The 19,469-nt window shown below is 37.5% G+C and overlaps 1 protein-coding gene across 6 annotated transcripts in view; it reads right to left on the bottom strand.

Annotated features, from left to right (window-relative positions):
- The window catches only part of TRPS1 (transcriptional repressor GATA binding 1), a 240,334-nt gene that overhangs the window by 128,157 nt on the left and 92,708 nt on the right, over positions 1–19,469 (bottom strand). The window lies entirely within an intron of this gene.

The following is a 19,469-nucleotide window of genomic DNA, read 5'->3' as shown; positions in this document are numbered from 1 at the left end:
TGACTGGTTGGTCAAAGAATTCAAATTCATTCGACAGTTAACATTGGGTTTTCTTTGTTTTTGCAAATGTGCCTCTAATTCCCATCGAGATAATTCATAGCCCTTCTTCATTACACCTAAGGGCTTTGGACATTACTGGGAGCCACAACTGAATAATCTTAAAGAACAGATAGTCATTAAAGGACTATGAAACATTCAGTGATACTAAATATTTTACTCTTGAAACTATTCGAAACTAAACCCAAAACCAAAACAACTAAAAAGACCTATACAATATTCGATACTTATTAAAATGATTATATTAAAAAATAGGTAGTCATTTCATTACGCATATTCGAGATGACTCAGTTAAGATTTATGAAAATAACCCAAAAAAGCCAATGATCTCTCAACAGTCAACCTCGAAGTATATTTTAATCATACATTATGAATTCATTATTCAAAGTCTCAGGACAAATGGTTTCACTGTTTCATTTCAAGAACAGATTCAAAGAAGTGAAAATGAATTTAAAGAGTTGTATGAGTGAAATGTACATATTACAACTCACTTCACTGATTTTGATTCTTTTATCTCCAGATATCACAGAATACAACAAAACCTAAAGACAGCATAAGGCAGTTTTTAATCCAAAAATATATATATATACAGCAATGGCATGATAATGCTTTTAATTCATTATCATCCCTCCCTTAAGGAAAAGCAAAAAAGTCTTTTCAAGTTGTCCAAACTATAAACTTGATCTGGCATTACTTATATACCAGAACTTATTTAGAAAATGCCAAGAGTAGGCAGAAAGCAACTTTCAAAAGAAATAAAATGCCGCAAATTGAAATAAATATATATTGCATATAATTAAATCCTTTCATGTAATTGAATACACACATACCTATGTATAAACATATGTATATATACATGTATATTTAAAAGTCATTTACAGTATGTTTTTAACAAGAATTACTACTAGCTACAAAAAATGCAACACAAAAAAACATAAAAACCTTAGACCAATCAGTGACTTTCTCTAACAATTAAATCAGTATTCCAATGTATATGACACTTGGGATACTCTTTGCTTTAATTTCAGAAATATAAAAGCTCTTACATAATAGTATTTATAAGTCACTCTGAATTTGACATGTTTTATCCTTAGCGCTTTAAGAAAAGAAAATGCTACATGCCCATTGGATAAAGTAGGAAAGAAATATAAACGTAATGATCTTGGCATGTAAAAGTATAACTCACGCACACAACATTTTTAATGTTTAGCTAAGTTACTATTTCCATAAATTACTTTAAATTTTTTTCAAATTATCTATAATCATAAATATTTAATACAAACAGACAACATAAACTTGGGCAAAGCAGTTTTCTGCATCCCTATCCATGACTGGGAGCTGCATTGACAACTTCCACTTTGATTGCAACTGGCTAACTTTTAAACATGGAGCAGAGGTTCATCCTAGATCCAGGCTGGTAAAAAGAAAAAGAAGGGCAGATGTCCACAAGCACAGACAAAAGAAAGTTATTAAATAATTCTGAGAAAAAAAAAAAAAAAACCCAAATCCCATGTTAGCTCTCCACACAAAGGCCCAGTTCAAATGTTTAAATAATAAAACTGTCAGTACAGTTGTCAACTACATTTGAAGTTTATCACTGACCTTGTAATTTCCTAGAAATTAGGGTTTTAATCTAGCATCCAAATTACAGGAAGTTTACTTAATTTTACTTTTTAATTATATTAAGAAATATATCAAATAGGATAATTCATATCTGATAAAATCATTAAAATGCCATATCAAACAGCAAACACTTAAAAGATGTTTTTATTACCCATACTTTGTTAAAATTACTTCCTAAGCATCAATTTTTTTTTTTTAATCAGGGAAGGAATTGTACAAAGATGATTCCAATCATTCTCTGCTTCTCCCTCTCTTTTTATTCTCTGTGAGAAACTGAAATCACCTAATGAGTCTCTCTAGCTTTCGCTGGACCAGTGAAGCATGGGGTGAAAGCTCTTGAGTTGTGCTGTAGGGTGACGTGAGTGTGAATTCTTGTCACTAGCTCTGGGATCTTAAACGAGTGACTTGGTCTTCTGGTCATTAAAACCATCACACGTTGTTAAGCGGTTCAGGTAGAAAGCAATCACCGTAATCGGCTTCCGGAAAATCAGAACTTTCTCAGGCCCCTGTTCTCTCTTGCTTTCTCCCATCCTGTTCCCTGTAAAGAGATTCTCTCCTTCTTGGATCCACTCTCATCCCAGCAAACGTTTCACCCTTGAAAAGTAGTAGCCTTTGTGTTAGCCATCTCTCCATCACTCTGCATACTGCCCTTATCTGGGTTTTTCTTTTGGATCCTGTTCTCTGCTTCGAACAACTAATTAACTACCTAAAAACTAAACTGTTTTGGGGTATAAAGGCCAGAAATAAATTAACATGTGGCTCCTCAAAGGACCACTTCTATTTTAACAGAACACACTTCCTCGTAACAAGCCGAAACCTAAAGGAATCAAGTCTTAAAGTAGGACTATTATGAACCAAATCAGCAAGATTCATTGGGAAGATTGAGGAAGTGGAGCATATTTCAGAAACCTACAAACCAAGACCTAGGGGGAAGGAAGCCAGTTGAAACCACATTTGAAAACCCTGAACTCTACCATCAAACTCTTTTTATCTTTCCAACAGGCATATGACTTTCCAGTGGATCTATAATTAAAGTTTCAAGGTATTAGTAAATAAGACTATATTCAAATTCATGAAAGAATCAGTAAGGGATGAAAAATATTTCCAGCAAAATCTCTGATGTGCCTCGTTCAGGATGCCAGTCTTAATCACATTGGCTTCTGATTGCTAACAATTAAAATCCCGATCTCCTTTTTTTCCCCTAACAGATGAAAAGCCTTTGTGAAGAAGATGTAAAATCTGCCCTGTCATATTACTGACAAGTGGCACTGAGCTGGTAAAGTAGTGTATTAATACTGATTACACTGATTAATAGTGCCGTAAAAATTGGTTCAATGGCGCTTTAACATTTTTTAAAGGAACAGATGAGAGACATACCGGGCAGAATACATAATTGGTCTCTCTCATTCTATCGCAAATAGAAATCTTTGAAATTTATGAGTGAAGGTGGAAGCTGAGCTGTTTCTAGTTTTAATCAATATACTCGTTAAAAAATGAAAATGTCTAATTAAACATCTCTCCACCCTGCCCCCGCCACAATGAGGAAGCTTCAAGAAAAATGCTCAAGGCTTAGGACAGAGCCTTTTAAATTGAAGCACTGTCAGTCTTCTTGATGAAAATGACTGTGAGTTCAGCATTATACCATTGCCACAAGAGTCAATATCGATTGATTCTGTTTCTCATATGACAGGTCTTAGGGAAATATACTATATAAAGTGAGAGCACCAATACCACAAACACTTAAAAGGAAGAGCAAAAAGTTTCAGTACATCAATCGACAAATGTGTTTTCATATATAGGCCATTTTATTCTAATATCAACTCTAGAAGGTTTGTAGAAGAGGGATTCCCCTCCCTCCTTTTAGCAGCTAAGAGACTACCATCATGCAGCTCATCCAAGTTTTTCCAGCTAGTTAAGACAGATTTAGGAATCTCGGTCTAATACTTTCCACTATAATACTTTGTCCAAGGCAGCCCTGCAGAGTAAGGCCTAAGATACATGCAGTATTAAATGTAAAGGAGAGCTTTACTGGAGCAACTCAAAGAAGCCACTTGTTCTGGACAAGGCTTGCCGTGTCACAACTACGCAGAAACAATCTGATGGGCAATGTGGACCTTGGAAGCCTGGAGGGATAGCGAATGTTGCCGAGGTCTCTCCTTGCTCTAAAGTATATATGTATATACACCAAGAACAATTTCTAGTGGTAACAAATGATTTGTGAAGAGTTTCAAAAATCTCTTAAGAGTGCACTTAGGATGCTTCCGTATCTTGGCAATTATAAGTAATGTTGCTGTTAATAGCAGGGTGTATGTATCTTTTTGAGTTAATCCCTATTTTGTGCTTGGCTTTATTCCTTTGATAACTATGTAAGTTCAAAAAGCTAAAGCTCTAAATGTTCTTAGAAACAATGAACAGCATATATATATATATATATATATGTATATACACACACGTACATATATATATATATAAATTAAAAATATATGTGCAGTTAAAAAAAAATCTATCAAGCCATGAAAGACATGGAAGAAACTTAAAAGACATATTACCAAATGAAAGAAGCCTACAAACTGTATGATTCCAACCAAATGACATTTTGGAAAAGGCACATCTACAGAAACAATAAAAAGATCGTGGTTTCCAGGGGTTTGGGGAGAGGGAGGGAGGGAGGAATGAATAGATGGAGCACAAGGGATTTTTAGGGCAATGAAATTATTCTGTATGACACTATAGTGGTGGCTACATGTCATCACGCATTTGTCAAAACCCATAGAATGTACATCAAGAGTGAACCCTAATGTAAACTATGACTTTGGTTGATAATAATGTGCCCATGTTGGTTCATTGATTATACCAAATGTGTCACACTGATGAGGGATGTTGAGGGTAGGGGAGTATGTATGTGTGGGTGGGGACGGCTACATGTGACTCTATTTTCTGCTCAATTTTATTGTGAACCTGAAACTGATCTAAAAGAATAAAGTCTATTTTAAAAAATCCCTTAAGAGTGAACTTTTGGAAAGGAAAGTAACCAACAAGAGCTTTGTAACAAGAACAAAGGGGAGGGCAGCTGTGGTGTGGGCTTAGCAGCCATGTGTTCCAGCTCTCAAGTCGGACACATGGGGACTCCCATGCCAGCTCAAGTGCTAATTAGCTGTGGGACTTTGAGTAAGTCACTCAACCTCTCTGAAGCTTGGCATCTCTATCTCTAAAATGGAGGAGATAATAATTGGTGCCTTGGTCACTTAAATGGAAACTCAAGTAAAGCACAGCCCTTTTAACTGCTATTTGTTATTGTTATCAATTGAATCAATCAATCTAGAAACAGCTGCTTTGCAAAGTAGTAATGTCTCTAATGCAAGAAATCTACCAAGCCTGGCAAGGATCTGCTCAAGAACATCATGTAAGGAATTCTTGGCATTGGGTGGGAGGTTGTTTTATTTGACTTCTAAAGTCCTTGGCATTCTTGGAAATCTATAACTATCTCTGAAGGTATCTTCTGCACCTTGATAAAGTTAAGTTTAACCAACTTGTACTGAGCTTCAACCACTGTTAATGCATAAAAACATTAACAAGAATCAGTCCCTGCCTTCAGTCGGGGGAGAGAGAAGCAAACAATTTCAATCTAATGTGGTTTTTATGTGATACAAGCCCTACAAATTTTGGGTTCACAAAGAACCTCCTTATGGACACAGAACATGAGGGACCCCGGTGCCAAGCTAAAGATCCAGCCTTAATTCTCAAATCCTGTAAAAGATGCATACATCTTTCCAGCTGAAGCCTGAAGGATGGATTTTTATAGACACAACACTGAGAGCAAAAAGGGTAGGTCACCACTGCAAAATACTTTTTTTTCCCCAAAACCAGATTACAGAAAAAAAAATATGTTCAACAAATTATTTGTCCTAATTTTCCAAAATTATTAGGACATTTAGATATTCCAGGATTCCACGACGGGTTTGCAAAATCTGAGCCTATCTAAGGCCAATTTCCAAAGAAGAAGAACAAAAGCTTTTCACAGCCTTATGATTCAAGTCCCCATTCCGTTCCAGTGCTAAAAAGTATAGGTTGTTCCAAAAAAGCCCAGAGCTTTGCTCAAGTTGTGATAAAATTATATTCTACACTTACTATGTAGTCTTTTCTTCTAAGCTTCTCTACAGGCAAAGCTCACGTACACGTGCTATGGTTCACGTTAAACATACATTAGAAATGTCTATTTTTGCAAAATAAATGTGACAAATGTATGCTGCTAAGGCCTTTATATCGTCCAAGCTGGATAACTCCCATGTTTTACGCACAGGGGATTGAGAGTTCAAAGCAGCAAAGCCGATTTTGATTATTATGACGCTTCCAGTAAAATGAATGAAATGATTACTCGTAAAAATTTTTTTCCAAGTGCTTTTGAATAGACATATCTATTTTCTAAAACATCTTCTATAGCATTAAAAACATAATTGAGCAGAATATGATTACATGGAACAAAATGATGTTCAAAGGCAGGAGTAAAATGCATTCTAAAATCTAAGTCGAGGAGAATACATTTGCAACACTTAATTTAGTGCAACCCTTTTAGAGCTGGACTGCTAACACAGCAGAAAAGCAAGCCAGTCCGTCTGCTCTCACCTCCATGCAAGGCCTGCCTTTTGCAGGTGTGCCTCAAGGACTTCTCCTTCTTACTCTTTGAATCATCTTGCAGACACTAATGAGCATCGCTCTTCAGCTTTAATTATTGGCCCCTGACAAGTCAACATAATAGGAATCAGCTTAACCAAGCATACTCCCTAGTGACATGTTCAATTACTCAGGCTGTACTTCTTCGGGAGAGGTCTGAGGGGTTGCTAATTTAACACTGTCAAAAAAATAAACACAGGTATCACTTACAGTTTATCTTTTGACCTTTATGTCACCAAATCTAACAGGATATGCCTCTCCCCAACCCTCCCCGGAAAGGATCTGCAGATTAAGTGTGCTACAAGGCCTTTCCAAAAAAATTACAGAATCTGTCTGAGATCCACGCTAGTGTATGAAGTTACATAACGTGCTTTAGCATCTGAAAATGCTGGGCTTTCTTGGGGGAGTTACTTCATCTCTCTTTAAGGGAAAAAAAAAAAAAAAGATTCCACTCTGTCTGATCTGCTGGCTGCTGCTATCAACTTTATTTGTTCATATCAGAAGAAAATAATAATTCTGCTACCTTTCATGCAAAGATTAGTTATCATGAGTGTAGAATAAAATGCATATTAAGTTAAGAATTTTAAGGATAATTTTTCAACATAAATGTCTAGGTCTATTACACAGTAGATGACGGCAGTTTACAGTGATATATCTCTTTCTTAGAATATAGAAATAAATTAATATTTTTTTAATTCAAAACTGCAGCACAGTAACTTTCTCAGTAAGTTAACTCTTTCTCAGTAAGTTAACTAAAAATAATCAACAAATTGCACTGTAATTGACTTATACCATCAAGGCACTTCTTTTAATTCCCGTAATAATCTGGCTGTTATAATGTGTTCCCATTCATTCTTATAAAGCTTAAATTTTCTTTTTTATACCACCTATTGAAGACACACTATTTGTCAGCACTTTTTTTTTTTTTCTTCAAAGCACTCTTACCTTCAAATTTTAATCCTGGCCCTATCCAGAGGGGAAGGTCCATCCAAGAAATGACTAATTAAATATGACCTAGTAAATGGTCACAGACCACACCCCTGCACCCTTGTTCCAGAATGCTGAAGTGTAAAAATGCATCACTACCTAACAGGGAAATGAGGCGTCTTAGAGAAAAAGAAGGATTTTACAAAGGTATTGCACCTACTGCCAAAGGAACTCAAAGCACATGTCCTCGTGGTAGTGGGACAGTAACTTTACATTAAAAAATTATTTTTAAATAATAACAAAATTATATATTTTCTATTGCATCATTATTGTTGAGTAAATCATCTTTCAAAAAATATTCGTCTTTTACAAAGATTATTGTGATGTAACATTTATAAGGGTCAGAGACTTTTTATAATTTAACTTGTTATTGGAATGCCTAAATAGTGTATTGCTCATTTAGAGCCGAGGCTCTAAAAACTATTTGTTAAAATAAATAAGGAATGAATGAAGAAAGACTTGTCCACAGTCCTAATGTTTAACTCACTCTAAATACAGGTATAGGCCCATTCTTCAAAAAGCAGTTCACGTTTCTTCCTTTCTTAACATATTAATACACCAAAATGAAGTTTAGGCTAACATGCTATTAAAAACCTTTCTAGAACAGGGAACCATTGTTACTGCTTACAGTTGATGATAATATATGTTATTCTGTAATATTCTAAGGTAACTTATATAAGTAAATGTCAATAAAAATAAGTAAATAGACAAACGATTTAGCAGAGTGTAATTATCACTACATATATTAAGTGGCATAATTTCCATCTACTTTTCTAGGTTAAAAAACTATAACGGTAGGTATTGCTGATATTCAAAAACATTGCTTTTCCTCATTTTCTCAGCAACATAGGAGTAAGAAAATTCATATGAGAATTGTTGACTCCTTTAACAAATAAGAGCTGGCATTTGGAAGACAGTATCTGAATTTCTGGTCTGATTGTAAATGGGGATTATTTGTGGTTCGTGATCTTCCCCACACGATTGCTCCTTTAATAAACTTATTACCAGACTCCGATCTAAGTATTGGCTAAACTTGATTTCTAAATTTACAGACTTCCTTAAGCACTTATTTGTTTCCCCTAAAATCCTGAAAATTTCTTTGTATAGTACTTTTAGGAAAACACTTTTAACTTTAAAGAAATAATGCTAATATTGTGGAATGTTTAACAGCATGGAGTATTAAAAAAAGATTTCCATGACAGTGTTTATATGTTATTTCTCATTCACTAAACTAGTTCCTCAAAAGCATTCTTAAAGTTAATACAAAGCAAACAAGCGAAGGAAACTGTAAAACTGGCTCAGCATTCCTAGGCATTAATGAATAATAGGAGAGGATTTTTTCTTCCTCTCAAGCCTTCAGAGTAGGCTTACGGGCGAAGCCCCGCCTGTCTTAAAAGGGAGTTTTTTAAAATGACAGGACAGACAGATCTCCCAGCCCCACCCAGAGCCCCACTCCAAACCCAAGGCACCTGCAGGCGGGTGTTTCCACGGCCCTGAATTCAATAACCACTCCTTTCATGGAACCAATCATACTCCAAAACCATGAAAAACAACATGCCAGATAAGATGACTGATTTAAGCTGACAAACCTGAACGGTACTTCATTTTTAAATGTTAAACTGAGATACTTCTACAATTACTCGGTGCAAAAGCAGCTGCCCCGCATGGCAAAGGCGGATGGCAACGCCATCTTAAATTAAAGATTCACATCAGTTCAACAGTGCACCTCTCCATGTCTGGTTAAAGGCGAGGTTTATCAATGTAATAATAGAAGCAGAAATAAATGAACAGAGTGGAGGCCAACAGAAGAGATAAGTCTTCCAAAGCGATTAGAGAAAGAGGTAAGTCAATGCAGGTCAGAGATAAGGGGCAGCCGCTCCAGATGGCATGGATTCAGAGACGCCCTCTGCGAGGTGTGACAGTGTGACCAGGGAGACAGGGGCCCAGGGCAGGTGAGGAGAGGGACAAAGGAAGGATCAGGACGACGGAGACCAGCTGGATAATGAGCCTGAATGAAACAGCAAAGAGGTGAAAATAAACGGGTCCACCTCAAACACTGAGCTATTCTTCCACTTCGTGGTTACAGATACCCTCCTATCTCTTCCCAAAGTATCTCCGGGAGTCTCATTCCCTAAACACCCAAACTCTAGACACCATCACCCGTCAAAGCCAAACACAGTATAACAGGCACATAACAATCACCGAGTCTTCACAGGTAAGGCTCTTCCAAATGGATGATTCCAAATTAAATTTAATTAAAATGATGCTTAGTTTTTGTCTCCTCCACCCCCACTCTGCTAATTCGGCTGTTACAACGTTCAGAAAAACACCAAGTAGAATTGCATTTAGAACCTTCGCTACCAGGTTACATGTTCCAAATGGAAGAGCATACAGGGTGAATGCAACAGACTATTTCGACATTTGTGTTTCTCACTTCAACATCAAGAGTTCTTTTGTAACTATTAAAAACGAGAAAGGAAACTAACAGTTATGCATAACATCTCCAATATGTTATCAAGCACTAGTGACCTTTTCCAAGGATTTCAAAAATCAGATTTGTTTGGCAAGTAATTATTTTTTTCCCCCTCCAGCTGATACATCCTCTTCAGACAAGACCGTGTGAAGCAGAAGGCTGATGGGGGCAGGGTGATGACACACAATATTAGCATATGGTCAGGTGGGCGGAGCTTAGACAAGTCTATTTCCACATATGCAAACCAGCAGCCAGCACACCACACCCTCTGCTAAGAGGATGCTTCAACCTCTCACTGAACTTTAAAGACTGTGAACTCAACATATTCCAACTGTTCTGTGTGCAGATCTCAGATAGAGATAGTAAAAGACTAACTATCAAAGACAGAATAGCCAGTCTACTGGCAACCTAAAGGTATCAAGGTTCCTGTTGGCCACTATCACCGTCTCCCAAAAGTTTTGAATTTGCCTTTTGAATAATGAGGCCTTTTAAAAAACTACAGATTGACAATATATTTTCATAATGGAGAAATGATTGCCAGGTATATACCTTGGCTGAATGGTCACTTTGAAAAACCATAATCTCCTAAGTCCCCAACATTTTTTACTGATACATAAGTCAGCCTTCTTATGTTGGCTACTCCTTCTCCTCCAGGACCTCTGTATGTAGTTAGCAGAACTGATCTTCACTCCAAATCCCAGAGTCAATTATACAGCTCTTGAAAATCAGTGTCCTTCTGCTGAAAAGCAATGTCCTTTATTCTGTGTCCTTTTGATATTCACATGGTGGGTACACTGCCACCCTCTCTGTCAAAAGAGATGACAACTGTCATCTCTGTGCCAATCCATGGGCCTGTGTTCTTCTTCTCAAACCAGACTGCATGCTTCCTAAGCCAAGAAGCACATCCTATTGTTAAATTTCCCTCATAGTTTTTGCTCTTTGACACACAAACAACCATTCAGCAAATCTGGTAACATAATTAATTTGGGAGATTTTTCCGTCTAGATTAACCAGTGATTCAGTCATGTCTAGTGGCATTTTTAAATCTTTATGATGTTAAGTACACCTCCATGCCATATTTCCAAGCTGCTTATAACCATAGCCATGGCACCTCTGACCCCAGCAGTTAATATGTCAACCCTTGCAAAGGACAGGTTCAGCATTGAAGTTTATTGGTTACTTAAGACCCTGTTTCTCATTCTCATGTGTTCCAAATTCACAGACGATGAATGATAACCACACTTGGACTTTCTCCTTTCCCCACCCCAAATATAAAAGTCTGCACTAGAACCAAGAGGATGAGCAAACATGGCCTTTAAACAGAAAATGCTATTACTGTTCCCCATTCCAATATCCCAGCACATTTCAAGCATCATAGTTTTTGTCTGCCTTTCACCTCAGAGTTGGGAAGAAGAAAATATGTCTAAGAATGTTTTGTTTATCAGCGACACCAAGACACACAAAAGTACTTCTTCTAAATCCCAATTGTAATGTTAGTAATTATGGTATAATTAAGTGGTGACGTTTTCTTAAGACCAAGAAAAATCTAACATCGGGACTCCAGTAACCAGATCCCTAACTATGAGGGCAATCTTAAACGCCATTCACACAACAGATAGAAAGGAATGGTTCTGCCCTTCTTACTGACACAAATGAAAGGCTAAATGTTTTATGCTTAAAATTTCTGGGATTATCTGTAAACTGTAGCCTCTGACCAGGAATGAATGAGCACATGATGGCAAACAATATTTGAGTAATTTACCATAGTATGGGTAAAGATACTGTCATTTATTGTTAACATTGGAAATGGCTGATAAAATAAAACGTCCCACTGCCTTCCAATAAAAGCTCTTGAATTTTTAAGGCCATTATAAACTGGAAGTCAGAAAACAAGGAGGGGAAACATTGGCAGCTCAGTGTTTAAACCCAGCTATCGAAGCTCTCCCAGACAGAAAACCAGACCTGAGACCGGAGGCCATGCCACTCAGGCACGCTGGCACCAGACATACATGGAACCCAAAGTTCAAGTCTGGATAAGGAGTCTTGTTCCTCAATGTTTCTCACTGCTGCAAAGCATTTCAGCAATTAAGCATGAGAAAATGCTCATGGAAGCAATATCACTTTATGGATTTATGTTCTTCCATTATTGGCCTGTCCTTAATCACTGCTTTTTTTTCCTCACTGTCTGCTCAGTGGGGTTCTGTACAATTAAGATTTTTCCAATCCGTAATTACAATATATTTCGGTAATATATTTTTATGAGGGATTGCATGTGCTTTTAGGGTTATCAAATTATCTCAAATCAAACCTGCTAGACACATATGAAAGCACCATGCTAATGTAAAAACAACTGCTGGCATTAGAAATGATAAAGAATCTTTGGAATGCTAATATGGTATTTTTTTTTTTTCCAGAAAAAAGGACAGGGAGGTGAGATTTAAAACCAACTGTTCTTACAAAGACACTCTATCTAAAGATTTAATTTGTAAGGATAACATTCCTGCCAGAATACCTGTGGCTTAAGCTGCCCTTAAAGGAGCTTGAGCTTAATTTAAAATATATCCATATTTTAAAATCTACTAAATACTGTAAAATCTCAAGATAAAGCCTGCTTTTTACTCCTTCGTGTTACTGCTTCAGCACTGCAAAATATGTTAATATTTATGAATGACAGAAACCATTTTGAAATTTTATGAAGATGTTTGAGCCATTTATTGTATCCAGTTTATTAATACGAATAAAATACCATATTTATTATCACCCATGGTTGGTGTCTGCCCATCCATTTACCCTGCAGCACTCAAAATACTGATACAAAAGTGAGAGTATGTTATTCACTGGCCTTCCAAAATCAGGTTTCACCATTTTAAATCCAGATATTCATCTTCATATTGAATTATTATTTGGATAACACTAAATTCATAAAGTGTCAATTTTAGGGCTATAATAAAAATTAAGTAGGTGTGAGCTCATTCTGATTTATTCTTAAGCCTCACACGCCACAAATATTGTATGTTTATTAGCCTTGAATGTTCAGAAATTCAAAAACACTGTAACTACCAAAAGACCAGGGATATTTCCATCTGGTTTACCTCCAAGTAGCCAGTATCCAGCCTAAAGGCCTGGTCTTAGTAACACTGATACGTATTTATTGAATGTGTGAATAAATACAGCAGCAAACCCTCTGAGGCCATATGAGGACATTAATTTTAGGGCAACGCCATGTTTACAAACAAAACAAAATTTGACATCAAATTTCCAAACTTAAAAAAAAATCCAAGCTGCCATAAAAATCTTACAGTTGCATTTTAAAGCACTTTTTTTTCCATGTGCGATATCCTGAATATGAAACTGAATCATCAAATTGTTGCTTTTCGTAACAGCCAGTCACGGATAAGCTGGCCTTTGAAGTCTTTTTCTATAATTTCTTGAGGAACATTTTATATTTATACAAATCATTTCCCAAAGACAGAAGAAGGATTACTGTGGGCATTCAAAATCTAACAAGGCTCCTTCTCCAAATTAGCCAATGGGTCAGGAAAAGACACGCACTCAAATCAGTGATCAATATCTGGCCCGTCCCAAAAGCCATCCACGAAGAAGAATTTTATTTAGAGTCCTTACAGCATTAATGAGGCAGAGGAATCTTTGCTGACTAAAGCCAGGAGTAGGCAGAGAAAAGAAACAAAGAGTGTTTTCATAAAATCATAACAACCACGTTGCTAAGGTGTAAAGGAGCCCTTTAAATATCTAGGTTGCTCTGCGCCTTGAACTATTTTGAACATTCCAGGGAATTGCTGCTGAATCCATTTGAGGGAAGTCCCAAATGCAAAATTACATGCACTGTGAGAAAAGTTCAAAGAAATGTTGACAACCATGAATGGGTAAAATAATTTGTACACTGGTGTAAACTGCCTGTTAGGTTATAAAGTTTACTTTTATCAACTCTAGGCAAAACTTAAGGGCCTTTCAGAAACCAGACTGGACAATCAGCCCGAAGTGATACACGTATTTATTTTTCACAATGCTCCCTGGCAGGCAGCATGGTGAGGAAATAAATAACTATTTTCACTCCCCTTTTGACTGCAGAAGTATTAAGAACCATCAGTTTAGCAGGAAAAAAAAAAAGTCCCTGCTGAGTTGGTAATACCAAAAAAACCTCAGCTTAAATCCAGAAAGCTTGCTTTAGAAGGTGAAGAAGAAGGAATCGAACCCTACTTACCATTTCGACATTAACACTCTCGCCCCTTATTACCTCTAACACATTTACTAAAACTCAAGGTGCAAAAGTCACAGCTTTGTTTTCAGAAAGACTAAAGTAACATTAACACTAATCATGGATTAGTGTCACGATTACTTTGTACTAACACAACCCTATCTGAATGTTTCAAAACATTTTATAAACCAAACCTCCGTGGTGCAAAGTGAGATAAGGGCGAATTAGATGTATTTTTGAAATGCTAATTCCTTGCTTTTGACACTTACCAAATATAAAATTATATTCTGGTCATTTGTGGGATGGCCTATCTTCTCTAATAGACTAAAAACACCATGAAGGCCAGGGCTCACCTTGGTCCTTTGTATGTGGAGTCTGTGGCACCTGGCATGTGCGCGCGCGCGCACACACACACACACACCAGGCACTAGCTACTTATACAAGGTCAAGTAGTTCAATATTAGAAAGCCTATCCGAATACAGGACAAGCCACATTCTTCTAGATCAGCTGTCTCAGAGGAAAGGTGACATTTTTACTCTCAACTCCCTTTGTCTTTTTCATTTTTTACCCCCTCAACTGTTGTGGAACTCCAGTAGCAAAACGGGGTGCGATGTTGAGGGCATATAAAAAAGCAAACACAAACACAAACTAAGTAATGAAAATAGAATTTTATCCCTGGTGACCTTTCGAATAGAATGGATTAGATGAAGCTTGCTCCAGGGGAGAAGGGAAATATGAATCACGTCTTAAGATCCAACCATACGTAACATACATCTCTAAGTTACTGGCTCAAATCGTGCACAGCTGCTAAAGGAAGAAAGCAAGAAAAAGCAAGGAAAAGTGCCTAACCTTTTCTGATCACCAGTCACCATACTACCAAGCATGTCCTGAAGTACTGATAAAGACACACACCCTCTAAAAAGAAAGTTTTCTACTGCTGTTAAAACCAAACACCTGATCTTTATCAACAAATCCAAAAATATTTCTCAAAACGTAATTACAAAAAAGGATTTAAACTTTCCTGGTGCTTGTGTAAGTGTTCCCTGAGTAACAAGGCTATGACAATATAACAAGATTAACAGTGTAGACTGAAAAAAAAAAAAAAACAAAAAAAAAAACAGTTGACATAAAAGTTGAATAAAGGGCTTCAAGAAAGTATGAGAAGATTATTTCTTTTGCAGGCAGGTAAAATTCATATTCTTAACGAATGATTTTTAAAGTAATTCAGTAATATTAAAAATAAAAATCTTAATTCAGCAGAGCCTTTTAAAGGTATGAATGTGAAACAGAGAGACCACTCCCTGTATTTTCAAGCTCTCAGTACCCCCTTTATTCTGATTGTTCTGATGGATAAAGAAAATGGCTATTTACTTTTGTCATTTTTAGGGGATATTTTTGGATCACTATTTTTTAAAAATTTCTTATTTAAAAAAAACACTTTTTAGTGTTGGTACTTAATACAAATCTGTAATTGGACTTATCAAGAATTATTCCCTCTTCTCCTTCTTCAAAAAGAAATGAAACTCAAATCAGCTGGTTAGTCTGACTGCCAAAAAAATGCTCCAGCGATGCTGAGCTGCAGTTTATATAAGGGGGGGAAGTTTTTTTGGTTGGATTTTAGGAACATGATTTATTTAAAACAACTTTCAGGCTAACTGGAAATAGACTATATTCAGGACTAAACAAAATTTTGACTTTTTTTTTTTTTTAAGTTCCCAAGTACAGGGCAGTGCACAGATAAGACAGTATACTTCTGTTTCTAAACAACAGAAAGCACTTGCTTTAAAAAAAAAATTAAAAGAGAAAAAGAGTAGATGTTTCAAAGGTGGGGAGGAGATACGTAACTGATCTATGCTGTGGGACAACACAGACAGAAACAGCGAAGGCATGACTACAGTTCCTGAGTGCGTGCCTGCATTTTCTCTCTTTCCATTTCTTTTATTAGATTGGCGGGGATTTACCTTAAAGGTTGCTGATCACCTAAGGCAAACAGCACGATCAAATGGATTAAATGAAAGGAAACCAGCCTCAACAAGTACCACACAAAATGTGGGTTCTGTGAATGGAACGCTTGTCTACTGTCCTGATACACTGCACCCACTAGCAATGACTGGGTAATTTCTGAAAAAAAAAAAAAAAAAGCAAAAATAACCCACCCAACAAATACTTATCATGAAACCGGGCTGGGAGTCCTTCAAAGGTAGACAAGAAGCCTTTCGGAAGCAGAGGGTAAGGGTGTGCTTTGGAAGACTTTTTTCCCCCCGTACTTTTCTGTTGTCTGCACTTTTCCTTACTCATTTCTCAGGACAGGCAACTTGACACTGGTTTCTGTAACCAACCTGGTCCGGCAGGATTTCTCACACACCCAGCACAAAAGGCTAACCCCTCACAAAGTACTTATTGCAGATTTATGTCAAGGTTGAGTGAATTGCAGCCAGGGAACTGAGCTCAAAACAGAATTATAAAAGTCTCCTCTGATAATCACTAAACCAGTGGTTTAGCTTGGAATCGGGGGGGGGGGGGGGCGCGGAATTAACACTCTGTGCTGTTTCATTTCCTCTTATGCAAATGGAAACAGAAAGAAAAAAAAAAACTCATAGAAATTTAAAGAGAATGATATACCCTTTGTTCATTAATTTCCTTGGAAAATCCAAGACTTTCAAGTGATCATACGCGTTTACTTTAACAATTTAAATCTTCTATGGGAGCCAACCACGTGATTTTTACCTTATATTCACGGGCCCTCTCAGGTCTTTACTGTGCTCACATTCAGTCCCCTGACTGTCATAACGCTTAAACTCCAGCTGAGGTATTAGGTGTCATGATAACTCATGCAATGATAATGGGTACTTCTGGAGTGCCTACCTCCTAGGGGAACCAATGAGATCTGGGGTCTATTTAACATTGTCAGAGGTAAAACGCCTTCAGGAACCAGTGCATCGGATACCAAGGTACCTCCTGCTTTTACTACCACTGGGGAAAAGAAAAGTACATGTGCACTTTCCCTCTTTAGTGACACACCTCCTAGTGCCTCCACAGAATTCTCTAGAGAACTGCAAGCATCCTACAGATGGCTGAGTTTCTGCAGAGAGAAGGGCTCAAACCCCTCTCCCCTCACCCCCAGTTATAAGCGGAGCCTGCCAACATTGCCAAAAGGCCCGGGAGTTTATGTCAAATCACCCTTCCTGTTGTGAAGGAGAAAAGGAAAAAAAAAAAATCAGTGACTAAATAAGATACTATGAGACACATTACTTGGATTTACAATAAAGATGTACTATGTTTTTCTTGACTCAACTATATACACATTGGAAAAGAAGATGTGCTGTCCTTTCTACAAGGAGTTTTTTCATCCCACATCAGGGGTCTTTAACACTTTATTCTTAATGATGTGGCCATCTGGCTATACCTGCTTTTTTTTTCCTTTTTCAAGTATGCAAAAACTGCAAGAAATGACTGGTATGGGACAGAACAGCAAAAACAAGTAAACAATAGAGCCTGATGACACACGTCTATTTACACAAAAGTTTGCAGCAAAAATCAATTAGGACTGTATCAGTTTATACAGAGAGAAATGACAATTTATTTCATGTGACTGGACAATATGGTGACAGATGGGTTTGGAAAGCTTGAAAATAACTGGTGTATGTTTAAACAGCTGATGGTTCCCATTACACACACCGTATGGGCCATCAATTCTCTCTTTCCAGGTTCTGGTGCCAACATGCTGAATTCAACCAACCCCCTCACAATGCTGGTACCCCAAGATTTCTGTCCATTCCTACAGCAGGCTTGGATGAGGGGAATACGCTGAATGACGGCAAGGGGCCACGATACATGAACTGATGAGGTGAGCCTGTTCTTCGGAGGAAGGACGCTCATCTGACCACTGTCCACACCCATGGTGTACCTGTGAACATGAGCCGCACTAGATGTAACTTTCACAGGGTTCTAAATAATGTCACATACCCTTGAAAGTGGAGAAGAGGGTCATACCAAAGGCAATCAAACATGTCTTCATAGTCTAACCCTGTAATATCTTAATAGAGGTTTCTAGTAAACAGCCAGGTGTCTGGAAGACAGCTGAGTGAAAGGAGGATACTTAGGGAAAAATAATGTTTAATATGTTATTGCCACCTGGGTACAGGATGCCACCAGGTACACAGTGAAATGCTAAGTTGGCTTGGTGTTAAAAAAAAAAATCCTCATCTTCACTGTTGAAATTCAAGTTAGAGACTTTGGGCTTTTATTTTGACTTCTGACATGACAACCCTCAGGCGTGAAACAAAGACTCCTGCTGACAGAGAGAAAGTAGTTAAATGACGCATAACAATGTGAACTGGTTACTAGAAGCCTTGCTGACAGCGCAGGTGTTTTTCTTTTTAAGCTCAGGAGGCTCTCACAAGTGGTACCTCCGACACCATCTCTGAGCAGGCTGGCCTACGACAAGATTCAAAGGCTATTTTCAAAATCCTAACCATGTACTCTGCTGGGACAGTCTGACAGCATACACACCTGTCAAAAGAAGTGGACGAAAACGCAGGATGGTGACACCACAGAGACACTCATTAGATAAATGTCACACTACTGGTCTCTATTTATTTGCACTGGAAAAAATGACAATGCTTTTTGTTTGTTTGTTTTCTTTATTACAAAGCATGCTGGAGTTTCCTGTTTTGATTTTATTTTCCGTGTGATGGGCCTGTGCTTTCATACATGTACTAGCGAGCTCGCCAAAGTACTGCAAAGTACCACAAAATAAATCAAAATGAAAAGAAAAAAAAATCCATCTGATTGTCTCAGCTTCTGCAATTTGGTGGAAACTGCAGAAGTCGTCTTTCCAAGGTGCAGTAGCTGAGAAAATGATCCTATGAGCAAGGCAATATAATTGAACCATAGGTTTCCTGACTGCACTGGCAATTGAGGTAATTCACAAAGCCACCTGAAATGCGTATTTGGTGCAGTAAAAATAACAGCGCCCAGAAATGAAAAGCATCAAGCTTCACAATTCTGATTTCACCAAAGGGCAACATGATTTTTTATCACACCAAATTAAAAGAAACAAAATCATTTATCATAAACTTCAAGGGGAAGGAATTTCTAAGTTTACACATGAACAGCACTGTCTACCTAATCTCATGTCATTTTCCTGGAAGGGACACCTCCACCATGGCACAAGTGTTGGCAAGTTCAAGGCCCAATGCTCTCCTAAAGCCAACTGGACATACTGAATTGTGGGCATGTGTATCTAGCCATACGATCACTGGCACAAATTTGTGCACAGGTAGGTGTGTCTGTCTGTCTACATGTCGTATCACCCCTTTGTTTAAGGTCTCAGAGAAGGACCAGAGAAGCTGCATGTAACCAACCTACAGACAGGCTGGCTTTGTTAAATAAAGTCTTCAACAAGAGTTCCCAAAAGCAGGGAGGTCAGAATTGTGGAA

This window comes from Camelus ferus, chromosome 25, assembly GCF_009834535.1.
Source record: "Camelus ferus isolate YT-003-E chromosome 25, BCGSAC_Cfer_1.0, whole genome shotgun sequence".
NCBI classification, from domain to species: Eukaryota; Metazoa; Chordata; class Mammalia; order Artiodactyla; family Camelidae; genus Camelus; species Camelus ferus.
This window is presented reverse-complemented; position numbering and strand designations above follow the sequence as displayed.